Below are 15,920 nucleotides of genomic sequence, written 5' to 3'. Positions count from 1 at the left end.
TGCCTCCTACCCTCCCAGACTCCAACAAGAGACCTCCAGGATCGCTGGCGCCCCTCACTGCCAAATTGTGAAGAACGACCCAAGGCCCTCCCTGGAGAGCACTTCGCGGCCACGCCCACTCGGCTGCAAAGCCCATTCCCTAGAAGCACTGGGCTCCGGCCTCCCGGGCCTCAGGCCTAGGCCAGTCCTGCAGCACCACCTAGGCTGCAGCCAGGAAGCAGCCCTGGAACCAATTCAAAATCTCTTTTGCCTGTGTGTCACGTGTCACTTCTGGCTCCTGTGGAGGCAGAGACACACCGCGCTTGCCTTGGAGTCAGCTGGCTGCGTCCTCAGCCACCCCAAAGTGCCTGGCTTCCTAATTGAAGAGCAGGCCACACAAGAGGACAAGAGAGGTGGGCGGGACCAGCGAGTCCCAGAGGCTGCATGGCTGTTTCAGAGCGAATAGGAACCAGGGAGAACTAGGGAGGCAGAGACAATACAGGGAATGGTGAGATTCATTCTACCAGTCCTGTTCATGTGGAGAATCTTGAATATTGCAGCTGCATGTTTTTATGCACCAGTCCATGGAGGAATGTGCTGGCTAACAGCAGTGCTCATAAAGACATTCTCCCTGGTTCTGTTATTCCCTACGTATCCAAATTTCCACGAACACTACTCTCTTTATTATTTTTCATTTGCTGGAATCTGCTCTGAATTTCAGGAATAAAACTCATAAAGCCATGGAGCTGTCATCCAGCGTTCTGATGGGGAAAATATCTGTTATCTTGTTTGAGATCTGGTCTGCTTTTCATTGTTGTCTGAAATTGCTGTGACAACCAGGTAAAAAGTAGCTTCAGTTCATCTGACCTCACCGTGAAACCAGAGAACAAACATCTCCTTTTGTGACCTTAAAACTCTCTACCTGTTAATATTCTGGGCATCCTTCCCCCTGTGAGGCAGGAAATCTCTCCGCCCACCTAATACAGTGTACTGTAAAAGCTAGCTAGCCAAGTTGTGTTCAGTAGGAAAAAGGGAAAGTTCCTACGGAGTGAAAGAAGTCTGCATCTGCTTGGGAGCCAGGGGCAAGTGCTATTGAAATGCATATCCTGGCCGAGCTAGAAAAGATCTTTGACTGGTGTGGAATGACCAGAAACCACTGTGCTGTGCCTTTAAGCACACAATAGCCCTGTGGGAGGTGTTTTTGTCACTCAGGCCGCACTAGCCAATCAGGCCCTCCAGATGACCTGCCAGTCAGAAGTCGTGCAGGACTCTTCCGGGCACCGGGTTTCAGGTTTGGCTTTGAAGAGGAGCTGGCGCCAGTGGTTTAGTATGCTGTGGAGCTGCTGCTGCTGCTGCAGGGAGAGGATGAGCTAAGAGTTTTGGCGAGCTGGGGAACCACAACATGGTGAGCTAGGGAAAGCTGTCTCCAGATGGGGAACAGCAGAGGGTGAGGTGCGAGAGACACGAGGATGCATTCTCCCTGGATGTGGGTGGGAACCTGCCACCAGATTCCATGCAGTTCTTGCTAATTCGTGGAACTGCAGGCAGGGCTGTGAATAACTCTGCTCTGTGGGCTTAATTTGCTTAGAGAGTTGGGAGCAGGGAGCTGTGTGTACAAACGTCTTTCTAGTCAACTTCTACAGGCTTCATGCATCTATGGAAACAAGTTGCCAAACTCGTAGAGGCCTAGATGCTGCAGTATCTTCTCGACATTGAGCACTTTGCATTTCACCTTTACAAATAATCTCCATTTATATTTAAGTTTGTGGAGGTTATCAAAGGCATCTCACGTGTTGTGTAGCACTGTCTTAATGTACAAGAGTAGAATTAGAGATATAAAGGATTTACTAATGCTTAGAAAATAGTTAAGTCTCACAAAGTAGAATTTAGCTGATGGAAGACTGTTTAAAACACTCAAAAGATTAAGTGTATGTAAATCAGGGCTGGTAGAGATTAGGATGCTAGGGCACGCATTGTTCTTTAGGGTTGTCCAGATATGTAGCTCCAAACCATTACAAAGAAGCCACCCCTGATTCACAACCAGTCTCTAGGCCAATCCCCATATCAAAGAAAAGGCCTCTAACAAGCTGTGCAAGGAGGCATTACAGGGTCCCAGCCAACCTTAAGGCCTGGTGTGCCTTAAAGTTTCTGTTTTCTTTTTGAGAAAAGCACAGTTCTGACAGATGGGCAATATGACATCAGGTGACAAATATATGAAAAGTAAAACACTGTTGTGATAAGGACTGACCTGATCAATTAAGGCTTTCATTTAGGACCTCAGGCAGGGAGAAAGAACGTTCTTGGGAGCATTCCCTAAGGGGCCGATGTATTGATAATAAAACACAGCTCCTTCTCTAAAACCAGGAATGTGTTTGGAAGAGCTGGTAATGGTCTGGGGCTAAGTCCTTTGTGGAGGGGTTGCTTCAGGTCCTGAGAAACCCAGTCTTCCAAGCATATAGAGCTTTGATTTTTAGTCCCCAAGGCCACACTGCACTTAGTAAAGTTTCTGAGATACCCTGTGTTCTCCTTGTGTAGAATTGTTTGACTAACTTCCTCCTAAATTTGTCCCATCGTGTGATAGTTTCTACTGACTTCATAAAATTCTCCCAATTCCTTCCATCCCCCCCTAGAAGATATAAAATATAAGATGCTATTCTTTCTTTTTGTTGTTGGTTTTTTGTTTTTGAGACAAGATTTCTCTGTGGGTTAGTCCTAACTATCTTGGAACTCACTCTGTAGACCAGGCTGGCCTCACAGGGATCCACCTGCTTCTGCTTCCTGAGTCCTGGGATTAAAGGCATGCGCCACCAGCACCCGGGAAAATCCTATTCTTGGGACATACCCTCTGCAAGACCTCCCCACCCTAGCTTTTATGTTTCTTACCTTCTACTTGTCCTATCTTTGTCATCCCCTGTGATTTCCTCAGAACCCTGTCATTGGAGTGGACTGCTGTTTCAGCTCACGGGTATACTTTAGAAATTATTCTGGCAATGTTTTTGTTCTATAACTCCCCTATCTGCCTAAATGTCTAGCCGGCAAAGTGCCTGTTTCTATTTCAGTTGTTCAAAGAGTAACCTGGAGCCTGACCCTAAAGGATACTTAAGGAAACAGCCTATGTGGAATGCAAAATCTGTGTAGCTGGCTCCTCTTTGAGCATTAGCCGGAGATGGATGCATGCCATCATTAAGCAGAGTTTTCTGTATTAATCTCCTAGGTGTGTGAAGTGATTTGTCATTGGAAAGGCATATTAGTTCTACAACAGTTGCATTTCCATCCTGTTAGAAAACTTGTTTCTGAGACAACTTCTCTTATGTTGACTTAGGTAGCCTTGTTCTGCTGCTGTCCAGGGCAATGACCTTGCTGTCCTCCATATTACACTTTCAAAATTCTTAAATTAGAAGACTGTACTACCTCACAGTTTTAAAATTATACATTTGAGTCACGTAGTTGACTATCCGGTGCAGTTGCAGGGAAAGGATTTGCATATGAAAACGGAGCATTCCTTCTGTCCTCAGACCACAATAGGAAAAATAGATTATTGTGTGCACTGCAGGGGGCACAGCATAGGGAATCAGCTGTTGGAGCCACCACTATGAAAAAGGGATAGTGATTTTGTAATTTCCCAGCATGTTTTAATGAATGTCGTGTGACTGAATACAGACCAGATTGTGTGGGTGTATAGATTGGGAAGGTTATCTTGAACTAATTAATACTGAATTTACAATTAGGCAACTATCCTCTGCAGATATGATTGATCTTGCTTGACACAGTCATGTCAGCTCAGAGATTTGAGAAACAGGCCATTGACTGTAACTCCATGTGTCAGGTTACAGCCAACATATGTATATGGGCACCATCAATCTACCTCTTATTAATGACATCCCCTCTCCTAGGGAAGGGCCTACTCTTTTCCAAAGTCAATATAGTAAAGTTTTATCTAATCTTAAAAATGCATTATTCCTATCATTTTTAAAAATCACTTTTTGGTCTTATTTTCAAATACTTTAAGTGTATTGCTGCTCTTATCTCTATTTGTTTCTGTTCTCCAATGTTTCTAGGTCATTAATAGTTGCATTTTATTTCTTTCAAGTGATGTTATTATTGGCTTCTGTGTAGAGCAATGTCTCCTATAGTTTAGGCTTGCCTCATGCTATGTAATTGAGAATCATTGTGAACACCCAATCCTGCCTCTGCCGCCCAGTGCTGGGAAGACAGTCCTGCATCCTTTTCCAAACTGGGACTTGACTAGTCAGTGAGAATAAAAATAGAGCAGTTCATGAGTGTCTACTGATCTTTCTGGCTTTTATTGGGGACTTAGAAGAAGAGAAACCTGTGCAAGAATTGAGCTCATTGACACTCTTTGAAGCTGGTGCAGACAGTGCAGGAAAGGAGAGAATGGAGGGAGGGTGAGAGCTTTCCTCCTTCAGTAGTAGTTGAGATTAGCTATGGGGAGACAGGTCGTCGATTGTAGATGCTCTATGAATGTCCTGATTGGCCCTTGTCTTAATAATTGACTTATATTCTATTGTGTAAATGTACCACATTTTTATCCATTCTCTGGTTGAGGGACATCTACATCTAGTTTGTTCTGGTTTCTGGCTATTATTATCCTATATCCAGTAACTATAAACACAGTTGAGTTGAGCAGGTGTTCTTATGGTAGGATGACTGGAAAATTCAAACAACCTCCATTATTTAGGTCTATCTTTTAAAAGGGAAGTAAAAAATGTATTTGTAAAATGGAAATCAAAATCCTTTTTTTTTTTTCTTTTTTCGAGACAGGGTTTCTCTGTGGTTTTGGAGCCTGTTCTGGAACTAGCTCTTGTAGACCAGGCTGGTCTCGAACTCACAGAGATCTGCCTGCCTCTGCCTACCAAGTGCTGGGATTAAAGGCGTGTGCCACCACCGCCCGGCGGAAATCAAAATTCTTTGGAGAAGAAGTTTTGCTTTTGTTTCCATGGAAAACATGAGTCTGTGAATTTGTTCCAGGTTGATATGGATGAAGTTTGATCAGGGAATACCCCCTGAATCTTGATAGGTGATATATATCAACAAAGTTTATAGCTGGTCCTCCCTGGTCTTGGCTATTTTCTCAAATTTTCTTAGGGACTTGTAGAGATGCCTCCATCCACAGGCAACAGGACTTGGTATAGAGAAAATGACACATATATTCCCAAGAGTTATGATGTGGGAGGCTTTTGGTTATTTGGTGTGTCATGGATGTTTGCTGTAATTTAGGGAAATATAGGATAAAAAGATAACTATTTATCTCGTATATTTTACATTGGTATGGATTTTGGTATAATGATCAAATTTAAAGTTAATTCCGTTACACTGTATGTTTCTATTCTTATTTGGGTATTGTCTTTATGCAGCTGATTTAAAATTCAATAATTAAGAAATGAGGTTACTAGTTAATCTCTAATAATCAAACTTGTAGTCACATTAGGTATGTTTTCAAGCTTATATCACTATATTTTAGAAAGATAGATCATTTTAAAACTCACAAAATATGACATTTAAGATGTTTAATAACCTAAGGGTTTTCATGACAATGAGACATATCTGCTCCTGGCAGCACCAATTTACTTAAAAAAAAAAAATAATGGGCATTGAAGAAACCGTTGGAGTTTGCTTTCCTTATGGCAAGGTTAGCCATTTGGGCAAGAAACTGTTTTTCCTTGACTGCTTGCTAGTATGCTGTTTAAGCAAGACATGCAGGACTCATGGGAAAATGACTGCTGACCTTTGCCAAAACAAAGGGGGATGGTTTTCAGGTTTCCTGCTTCACTGGAGATTCTGCCAGGCATTTTGCAAGACAGAGAGGAAAATGACTGATGGAATTTGTCAGTACAAGGTGTAACAGTCCTTAAAATGTCCTGCTTCACTATAAACTCTGCCAGATACTGTAGTATCTGTTGATAATGGATGGCCCAGTTTGCGGAACTTTGGGTGACTGTCCAGGCAGCCAGATTTCTCTTATAATAAGTAATATTATATTCTTCTCGAGTCTTTGATGGAACTAAAGAGTAAATAATTTTTAGAACTTAAGATAGAAAGTAAATTAGGGGGCTGGAGAAATGGCTCAGCGGTTAAGAGCACTGACTGCTCTTCCAGAGGACCCAGGTTCAATTCCCAGCACCCACATGGCAGCTCACAACAGTCTGAAAATCCAGTTCCAGGGGATCTGACACCTTCACACCAATGCACATTAAAAAAAAAAAAAAAGATAAACAAATAAAAAAAAGAAAGTAGAATGGCTTTGAGTTTCTCTCCGTTTAATTTGATGTTAGCTGTCGGCTTGCTGTATATAGCTTTTATTATATTTAGGTATGACCCTTGTATCCCTAATCTCTCCAATACTTTTATCATAAAGGGATGTTGAATTTTGTCAAATGCTTTTTCAGCATCTAATGAAATGATAATATGGTTTTTTTCTTTCAGTTTATTTATATGATGGATTACATTGATAGATTTTCATATGTTGAACCAGCCCTGCATCTCTGGGATGAAGCCTACTTGATCATAATAGATAATTTTTCTAATGTGTTCCCGGATTCGGTTTGCCAGTATTTTGTTGAGGATTTTTGCGTCGATATTCATGAGTGAGATCGGCCTATAATTCTCTTTCTTGGTTGAGTCTTTGTGCGGTTTTGGTATCAGAGTAACTGTAGCTTCATAAAAGGAATTTGGCAATGCCTCTTCTGTTCCTATATTGTGAAATACATTAAGGAGTATAGGTATTAGGTCTTCTTGGAAGTTCTGATAGAATTCCGCATTGAAACCATCTGGTCCTGGGCTGTTTTTGGTAGGGAGGTTTTTGATAACCTCTTTTAATTCTTCGCGACTAACAGGTCTATTTAGATTGTTCACCTGTTCCTGGTTTAACTTTGGTATATGGCATTTATCTAAAAAAGTGTCCATTTCCTTTACATTTTCCAATTTTGTGGCATATAGGCTTTTGTAGTAAGATCTAATGATTCTCTGAATTTCCTCTGTGTCTGTGGTTATGTCCCCCTTTTCATTTCTGATCTTATTAATTTGCAAATTCTCTCTCTGCCGTTTGATTAGTTTGGATAGGGGTTTGTCAATCTTGTTGATTTTCTCCAGGAACCAGCTTTTTGTTTCATTGATTCTTTGGATTGTTTTCTGTGTTTTCTATTTTGTTGATTTCAGCCCTCAGTTTGATTATTTCCAGTCTTCTACTCCTCCTAGGTGAGTTTGCTTCTTTTTTTTCTAGAGCTTTCAGGGAGGCTGTTAAGTCTCCAATGTGAGCTTTCTCTGTTTTCTTTAAGTGGGCACTTAGTGCTATGAACTTCCCTCTTAGGACTGCTTTCATAGTGTCCCATAAGTTTGAGTATGTTGTTTCTTCATTTTCATTGAATTCCAGGAAGACTTTAATTTCTTTCTTTATTTCTTCCTTAATCCAGGTATGGTTCAGTAGTTGACTGTTCAGTTTCCATGAGTTTGTAGGCTTTCTGGGGGTAGCATTGTTATTGAATTCTAACTTTAATCCATGGTGATCTGATAAGACACAGGTGGTTACTAATATTTTTTTGTAACTGTGGATGTTTGCTTTGTTACCGACTATGTGGTCGATTTTCGAGAAGGTTCCATGAGCTGCAGAGAAGAAGGTATATTCTTTCCTATTTGGGTGGAATGTTCTATAGATGTCTGTTAAGTCCATTTGCTTCATTACCTCCATTAATTCTCTTATTTCTCTGTTAGGTTTCTGTCTGATTGACCTGTCCATTGGTGAGAGAGGAGTGTTGAAGTCTCCTACTATTAGTGTGTGCGGTTTGATGGCTGCCTTGAGTTTTAGCAATGTTTCTTTTATGTACGTGGGTGCTTTTATATTAGGGGCATAGATGTTCAGGATTGAGACTTCATCCTGATGAACTGTTCCTGTTATGAGTATAAAATGCCCCTCTCCATCTCTTCTGATTGATTTAAGTTTGAAGACTACTTTGTTAGAGATTAGTATGGCCACACCTGCTTGTTTCTTAGGTCCATTTGCTTGATAAGCCTTTTCCCAGCCCTTTACTCTGAGTAGGTGCCTGTCTTTGTGGTTGAGGTGTGTTTCTTTTAAACAGCAGAATGTTTTTATCCTGTTTTCGTATCCAATCTCTTAGCCTGTGCCTTTTAATAGGTGAGTTGATTCCAGTGACATTAAGTGATATTAATGACCAGTGGTTGTTAACTCTGGTCATTTTTTTAGTCGTAGAGTTTGTGTGTTTCCCTTCTTTGACTTGTGTGGGTGAAGGGTCTCTAGATGTCTGAGTTATTGTGGTCATTGTTGGACTCCTTGGTTAGTGATTTTCCTTCTATTACTTTCTGTAAGGCTGGATTTGTGGCTGCGTATTGTTTAAGTTTGTTTTTATCCTGGAAAATTTTATTTTCTCCATTTATAGTGAACAAAAGCTTGGCTGGGTATAGTAACCTGGGCTTGCATCCATGGTCTCTCAGTTTCTGCAGTACATCTATCCAGGACCTTCTCGCTTTCATGGTTTCCATGGAGAAGTCAGGTGAAAGTCTGATAGGTTTACCTTTATAAGTAATTTGGCCTTTTTCCTTTGCAGCTCTTAATATTCTTTCCTTATTCTGTATGCTTTCTGTGTTGTGATAATTTTATGGCGAGGGGATGTTTTTTTTTTTTTTTTGATCCAGCCTGTTCGGTGTTCTGTATGCTTCTTGAACCTTCATAGGTATATCTTTCTTTAGGTTGGGAAAGTTTTCTTCTATAATTTTATTAAATATATTTTCTGGACCATTGAGCTGCACTTCTCCTTCTTCTACTCCTATTATTCTTAGGTTTGGTCTTTTTATTGTGTCCCATATTTCCTGAATATTTTGTGATGAGAGTTTGTTGGACTTGCTGTTATCTTTGATCAGTGTGTTTATTTTCTCTATGGTATCTTCAGAATCTGAGATTCTTTCTTCTAACTCTTGTATTCTGTTGGTTATGCTTGTATCTGTAGACTTGTTTGTTTACTTAAATTTTCCATGTCCAGCCGGCCCTCTGTTTGTGTTTTCTTCTTTGCCTCCATTTCAGTTTTCAGGTCTTGAACTGTTTCCATTATCTGTTTGATTGTTTTTCCTTGGTTTTCTAGGGTATCATTCACTGATTTATTCAATTCTTCAAACTTTATGTTATGTTTCTCATCCATTTCTATAAGAGCGTTTTTTACATGCTGTTTAAGGGCGTCAATCACTTTCATGAAGTCAGTCTTTTCTACTTCTTCTTGATTAAGGTGTTCATGTCCTCCCGTTGTGAGGTCGCTGGTTTCTGGTGGCTTCATGTTGCTTTTCATCTTGTTGTGCGAATTCTTGCCTTGGTGTCTGCCCATCTCTTCTTCCAAATGCTCCCTTATGGATATTTTAACCACTGAATTTATACTGGATAATACAGAATTGACTTCATTATTTATTCAGGCTCAAGATATAATCAGGAATAGAATTTGCGTCATATATGTAACACAGATAAAATTCCATTTGGTTCCACCAGGTCCTCTAGCACAAGATAATGCAGAAATTGATCAATTATTATTGGAAATGTGCTGATGGCCTCAGAATTTTATTAAAATATGTCAATAGCTCAAGTTTAAAAAACTTGTTTTCTATTACATGACAAGCTAAGGAGAGTATAAGGAGATGTTCTTACATGTTCTTTATATAACAAAACACCACTACCTGCAGGGAGTAACCCAAAGGGTATTCAAACGAATAAAATCTGGCAGATGGATATGTTCTACTTTGTAGAATTTGGAAAATTAAAACATGTACACCATACCATTAACACCTATTCAGGTTTTCAATGAGCAACTACTTTGAGTTCAGAAAAGGCTGACTTGGTAAACATACATTTACTAGTAGTTACAGCCATCGCGGGTATACCTGCACATGTAAAAATAGACAACAGTCCAGCATAGGTTGCTTAGAAAATTAAACAGGTTTTGCTTATTAGACTATAAAGTATAATACAGGTCAGGCAGTTAAAGAAAGAGCAAATTGAAGTATAAAGGATATGTTAAAAGAAAAAAATGAAAAATAGCTCTAGTAATAGATTCCATAATGCTTTATTAACGTTGAATTTTCTTAATGCTAATGAGAAATGAACAACCGTAGCAGAGAGGCATTAGAAATTAGAAAAACTTCTGAATTAAATCAGCTGGTGTATTTCAAGGATTGCTGACCTTAGAATGAAAACCAGGATTTTCATTCTATGTGCTATTTTAGGGGTGGGGTTTCATTCTTGTTTCCAGAAAAGATGAAATACTACGGATACCATTAAAATTGTTAAAGGTTCTGTTTGAAAAAGAGATATCTCTTGATAAAGAGAAATGACAGCTCATACACAAAATTGACAATCCTACGGGTATTTGGGAACCTCATAAGTGTTGGGCAGCGTTCTGTTCTTATCTTTGCAGGAAAATACCATACGTCTTCAAAAATCCAGAGACTTGGTCATCTAGATGCTTAAAGAAGAAAATATAACTGTCTAGAAAGATTCACCAAGCAAAGAGAAATCTGACTTATGATATCCATATTCTTTGCAAGGTAAGATCTTATTGACATACAATAGTACTTTCCATTTATAAAAATCAAAGCTGGCTTTGGAGTTGGACAGTGACTATCCTTCTCTAAACCCAAGCATGTCGTTGAAATAAACATTTCAGAGTTTCTGTCTCATATCAGGAGCCACCTGTTATGAGAATTTTAAAATAAAATTTAGAGACTATTGTTATCAAACTTTCGCTTTCAAAAATTTTGCTTTTCGTCATATCTATTTTTCTCTCTATGGTACCTTTCATTAAATATATGTCTAAATAAATAATTTTTAATTGTCCACAATAAGCAATATTTTTTTCTGCAGTAATCTTTGAAGTTTCTAGGAAGAAGAAGTTTTCCCACAAAACAATTCCACCTGGTTTATATGATGTCATTATGCTGGTAGCACCACTTTAAAATTGGTTGTGGGTTACAAACTGCTCATGATCATTCCAACTTGGCTGGTTGTGATGGTGCACCTTCTGACAATGTTCTGGCCATGACTTCAAATAAGAACGTCAGTAAAGCCCTACTGACCACTCAGAGACTATCTGCAATTATGCCCGACAGTAATCTTGAAACTTAACCATCATTTTCAGTTTTTACAGGAGCCCATAGAAATAACATTACTGCCAAGACAGCTGGAAGTCATTTTAGAAAACAACATTCCCTCTACAAGCAAAGTTTGTCCTCAGGGTTAGGGACATCAATTAGGAGTTGGTTATAAGTGGTATGGGGTTGCAGGTGAAAATGAAGTAATCTCAGGCATCTCTTCTGATAATAAAGGGATTTGGATGGCATGGGATAATAAGTAGATTACTTGTGAGCTCCCATTTGTGGACAGTTTACATTTGTGTAGATTCTTCTATATTGATACTAATTCAAATTATATTTGCTATATTTAATATACTCCTATTTGTCTTTACAACATTTGTATACCTATGCCAAGTTATTTTGTCATATTGTATGCTGTAGTAGGAGCATGCTTGTTCATTTCCTGGCCACGCAGACTCTCAAAATAACCACACAGACACTATATTATTTAAATCACTGCTTGGCCAATAACTTAAGTGTATTACTAGCTAGCTCTCACATCTAGTTTTAACCCATTTTCAATATTTTATATTTTACCATGAGGCTCATGGCCTACCAGCAAGGTTCTGACATATCTGTCTCTGGTGGTGGCTCCATGGCTTCTCTAAACTCTGCCTCCTTTCTCCCAGCATTCAGTTTAGTTTTCTACCTTTTCCCCTATTCTGCTCTGTGCAGGCCCAAGACAATTTCTTTATTAACCGATAGTATTCACAACATACAGGGAGAAATCTCACATCAGTATGCTTGCATATGTTAACCTCTGCTTAAGATACTTTGTAATATTGACACAATTTTAAGATATGTTTATCATGTTGCCCTGTACATTTCTACCTTTGTTCAAGATACTTATATATTGCTCACATTTTGAAGTTATTTTCATCATTTTCTACACATTTGTTTAAAGATTGTTTAATTTTTTAAGATGAAGTTTTAGTCTTTAAGTTATTTAGGTATTAAGAATTATAGGTCAGTAGTCATCCATGTTTGCCATACTCAGAGTAATCAGAATCTTTAGATGCATAGAGATTGTATTTCATATAGATAGGTAAGTGTCAAACACTTTAAACAATTATAGACTATGGTACTTAGTTAACTTAAAATTCTATGGACATGAGACACAATTACTCCTGGAAGCACTGATCTGTTATTAAAAGAATCTTGGGCACTGATTACACCCCACTTCGAACTTCTTTTTTCTTTGCAAAATTGGCCTTTGTGCAAAGAACTGCTCCTACTTCCACCGGTGAAAAAATGCATGGTTTCCAGACTAGATAAGTGATATACAAGCAAAAAAGGCTGCTGAATCTTGACAAGATAGGGTAATACTGTTTTTTAAAAAAAAATTTCCTGCTTCTGGAAATTGTCTGTTAGTTACTCTAGGCCTTAGCCAAATTTGGTTGCCCCAACATTGCAAATGAGACCTTGAGTGATTACCCAGTTAGATGATTGTCTTTGTCGTTTCTTGTACCTTTTGGAAGTAGCTTGATTGCATTTCCTGTTTACTCAAGTAATATTATTTCCCTTTTAAGGTCTTTGATAGGTTTGAAGACTAGATTGTCATAGTTACATTTCTTTCATGAGTTTACTAAGCCATTTTTAGTATAAGACTTAGACTCCTTGGAATATGTTAATGATTGAAACATTTAATAATGGTTGAAACGTTAAATAATATTAAATAGTAATTAACTTTTAATAATGATTGAAACATTTAATATGTGTTTGATGTGTTTAATATATGTTTGATTTGTTTAATATATGCTTGATGTTTTTCATGATGAGTGTAATTCTATTTTTTTGTATATTTTGCATCTTCTTTTCCCTGGACAATAGTTGATATTTGTTCTTAGTGTATATAGTTTTGTATTAGGTTCTTTTGGCTGCTGGATTCAAATCCAGTTCCCAGCACATGCAGAGTACTGTGGATCAGATCACTATTCTTTCTGTGAGTTTATCCACAGATAAATAAACCTTTATTATACTCCATTCCAGGGTATTGTGAAACTTTTTTGTATGATAAGATGCCTGAGAATACACTGATCATGGTCTCATATCCACTTGTTTCAAGTGTCTTCCAAGCAGCAAAAAGACATAGACCTATTCATAGAAAGATAGAAAACAAGAGCTAAACATTATTTTGTGTTTATGATAAGCATACATATTATTATAAATTATAAATTCTACTATCTTATTTACAGCTGTATTTTAGTATTTAAATTGTGGCTAGTGTCTTTATTGTAAAAGGGAAGGAAGGGCAGGGAAAGTCCTGAAAAAATTTATGTGGCTTAAGTGAGCATGTAAAACACCCATTACAAACATTTGTAACATCTCCCCTTCCAAGTAAGTAGTCTTCCTCAAAGTTAGGTACATGGACGGAGGGATCAAAGGCTACCCAGGAATATTGGAAGAAAATAACTCTTTTTTCAGTGTAGGCAGCCAGGCCTAGTAAAGCATCAAACCAGACTCAGAGCCCGTGGCATGCAAAGGGCAAGGCTACAAGACACATTTCCTTGTAACATTTTTTAATCCTTTTTTAAAAAAGATTAAAAACATTTACTGAATTCAAATAAGCTACACAGAAATAATGTGTATTGATAATGTTTTCACACATTTCTTCTTTTATTACTTTATGAATAATACCAATCAAAATTTCACTTCCTCCCCTCCTCCCTCTTCCCTCCCAGGCCACAGCAGATTCTGCTTTGGGAATTGTCTACCAAATGAGAAAATTCAGTAAGAAAGAACAGCTGTATTTAGAGCAGTGGGACCAGAACCTGTGATGTGAGCAAGGTACAGCAGGCGGGACCAGGCAACTTAGAGCATGAGCTCACGTGCACGTGCAGCTGTGACACTGTCTAGCACTGGGAACTAACTCAGGGGTATACAGAGGCAACCTGGAAGAGGGAATTTAAAACCTGGCATTAAGCATGCAGGCGGGAGAATCTGACGTGCATGGCCAGCGACTGCCAGGCTGTTGAAAATGCCTTTGTGAGCATTCTGTGGACCTGTGGCAGTCATGGCCTTTCTCAGGCCAGATCTAGTGGTTGTAGGATGAGGCTGGAGGCAGGACACTGTGCCTAAGCAGCACTTCTATCTGTAAGTTCTCCTGGAGACCTGCTGAAGAAATAGAAACAGTCATCAAAAGTCTCCCAACCAAAAAAGTCCATTGCCAAATGCTTTCACTGCAGAATTCTACAAGATTTTCAAAAATGAACTGATATGAATATTCCTCCAATTGTTCCACATTACAGAAAGAGAAGGAAAATTGACAAACTGTTTATATGAATGTGTGATTACCCTGATACCCAAACCACACAAAGACTTTATTAAGAAAGAGGATTATGGATCAATTTCCCTCATGAACATTGTTGCAAAAATACTCAATAAAATACGGGCAAACCGAATCCAAGAACACATCAGAAAAATCATCCACCATGATCAAGTTGGCTTCATCCCAAAGATGCAGGGATGGTTCAATATACAAAAATCTGTCAATAAACAACTTGAAGAAAAATTAACCATATGATAATCTCATCAGATGTTGAAAAGCCCTTCAATAAAATACAAGATCCCTTCATGATAAAGGTCTTGGAGAAAACAGGGATATAAGGAACATACCTAAATACAATAAAGGCAATATATAGCAAGTCAATTGCTAACATCAAACTAAATGGAGAAAAACTCAAAGCAAGCCCACTGAAATCAGGAACGAGACAAGGTTATCCACTCTCTCTATGTCTATTCAATATAGTACTTGTGGTTCTAACTAGATAATGTTTACAATTAACATTACATAAATCCCATCTAAATTAGTTTGGATTAGAGGACCCTGATTCCATTCCCGGCCCCTACATACTAATTCATCATTTGTTCTAATTCCAGTCCCAGGTATCTCCTCCCTTCTTCTGCCCTCTGTAGGTGCTGTGCACAGACACATGCAAGCGAAACACCATTTAACTAAATATTTTTTAAAGTTAGAAAAAATAAAGAAAGAAATTCTGCAGTGATGTCCCAACCCTGAGACAGACAGCAAGCCAGGCCTAGTTAAAATGGACTCCTTGGGGGCTGGAGAGATGGCTCAGAGGTTAAGAGCATTGCTTGCTCTTCCGAAGGTCCTGAGTTCAATTCCCAGCACCCACATGGTGGCTCACAAGCACCTGTAATTCGATCAGGTTCCCTCTTCTGGCCTGCAGACAGAACACTGTATACATAATAAATAAATAAAATTTAAAAAAAAAATAATAAAATAAAATGGACTCCTTGTCTCGTATGGAAGCAGCTGTGACCTTCCTCCTAATCACCCTACTCAGAGCAAAAGCAGCTTTGCTCTAAGATTAATAGAGATCAGCATAACCCTTCATCCAGGAACACTGTATAGGTGACTTTTCCTTGAAGTCTTATGGTTTTGTGTTCTCTATCTTTTCTGTGTGTGAGAATTATGGTGTTGGTACAGTTATCTTTCAGATCAAACATCAAGATTGATAACCGACTTTTCACAGTGTCATTTACTTGATTTTCTGCTAGACCTTATGGTAAAATATGAACATGCTAGAGGCAATTCTTTTCATCATTTTTGTGATTTACATTTATTCCTATATGACTTTGGGGTAAGAATGTCCCTAACTCTGTTTCTGTGATCATGTTCAGAAGTGGATTTGTTAACTGAGCCTGCTTAAGAAAAGGAAGAACATTACATGAGCATGATCAGGCTTCCTAAGTAAAATTCCCATGATTCCTTTGTTGAGGAAAAACACTGTTTTGAAAATAACTCCCAGTCACTCCATGCCTCCTGCAGGTAAGAA

The 15,920-nt window shown here is 38.7% G+C and overlaps 1 long non-coding RNA gene across 1 annotated transcript; it reads left to right on the top strand.

Annotated features, from left to right (window-relative positions):
• The first annotated feature begins 1,259 nt into the window (after window positions 1-1,259).
• On the top strand, window positions 1,260-14,169 carry LOC121442796. The gene is made up of 3 exons (XR_005973595.1): window positions 1,260-1,384; window positions 10,407-10,536; window positions 13,803-14,169. It is a non-coding gene; the product is annotated as an uncharacterized LOC121442796 (long non-coding RNA).
• Window positions 14,170-15,920: the final 1,751 nt, after the last annotated feature.

This window comes from Microtus oregoni, unplaced genomic scaffold, assembly GCF_018167655.1.
Source record: "Microtus oregoni isolate MIOR12 unplaced genomic scaffold, Mior012 000095F_ref0000231, whole genome shotgun sequence".
NCBI classification, from domain to species: Eukaryota; Metazoa; Chordata; class Mammalia; order Rodentia; family Cricetidae; genus Microtus; species Microtus oregoni.
Note: the sequence above shows the minus strand (reverse complement) of the source record. Positions and strands in the feature narration are given on the sequence as shown.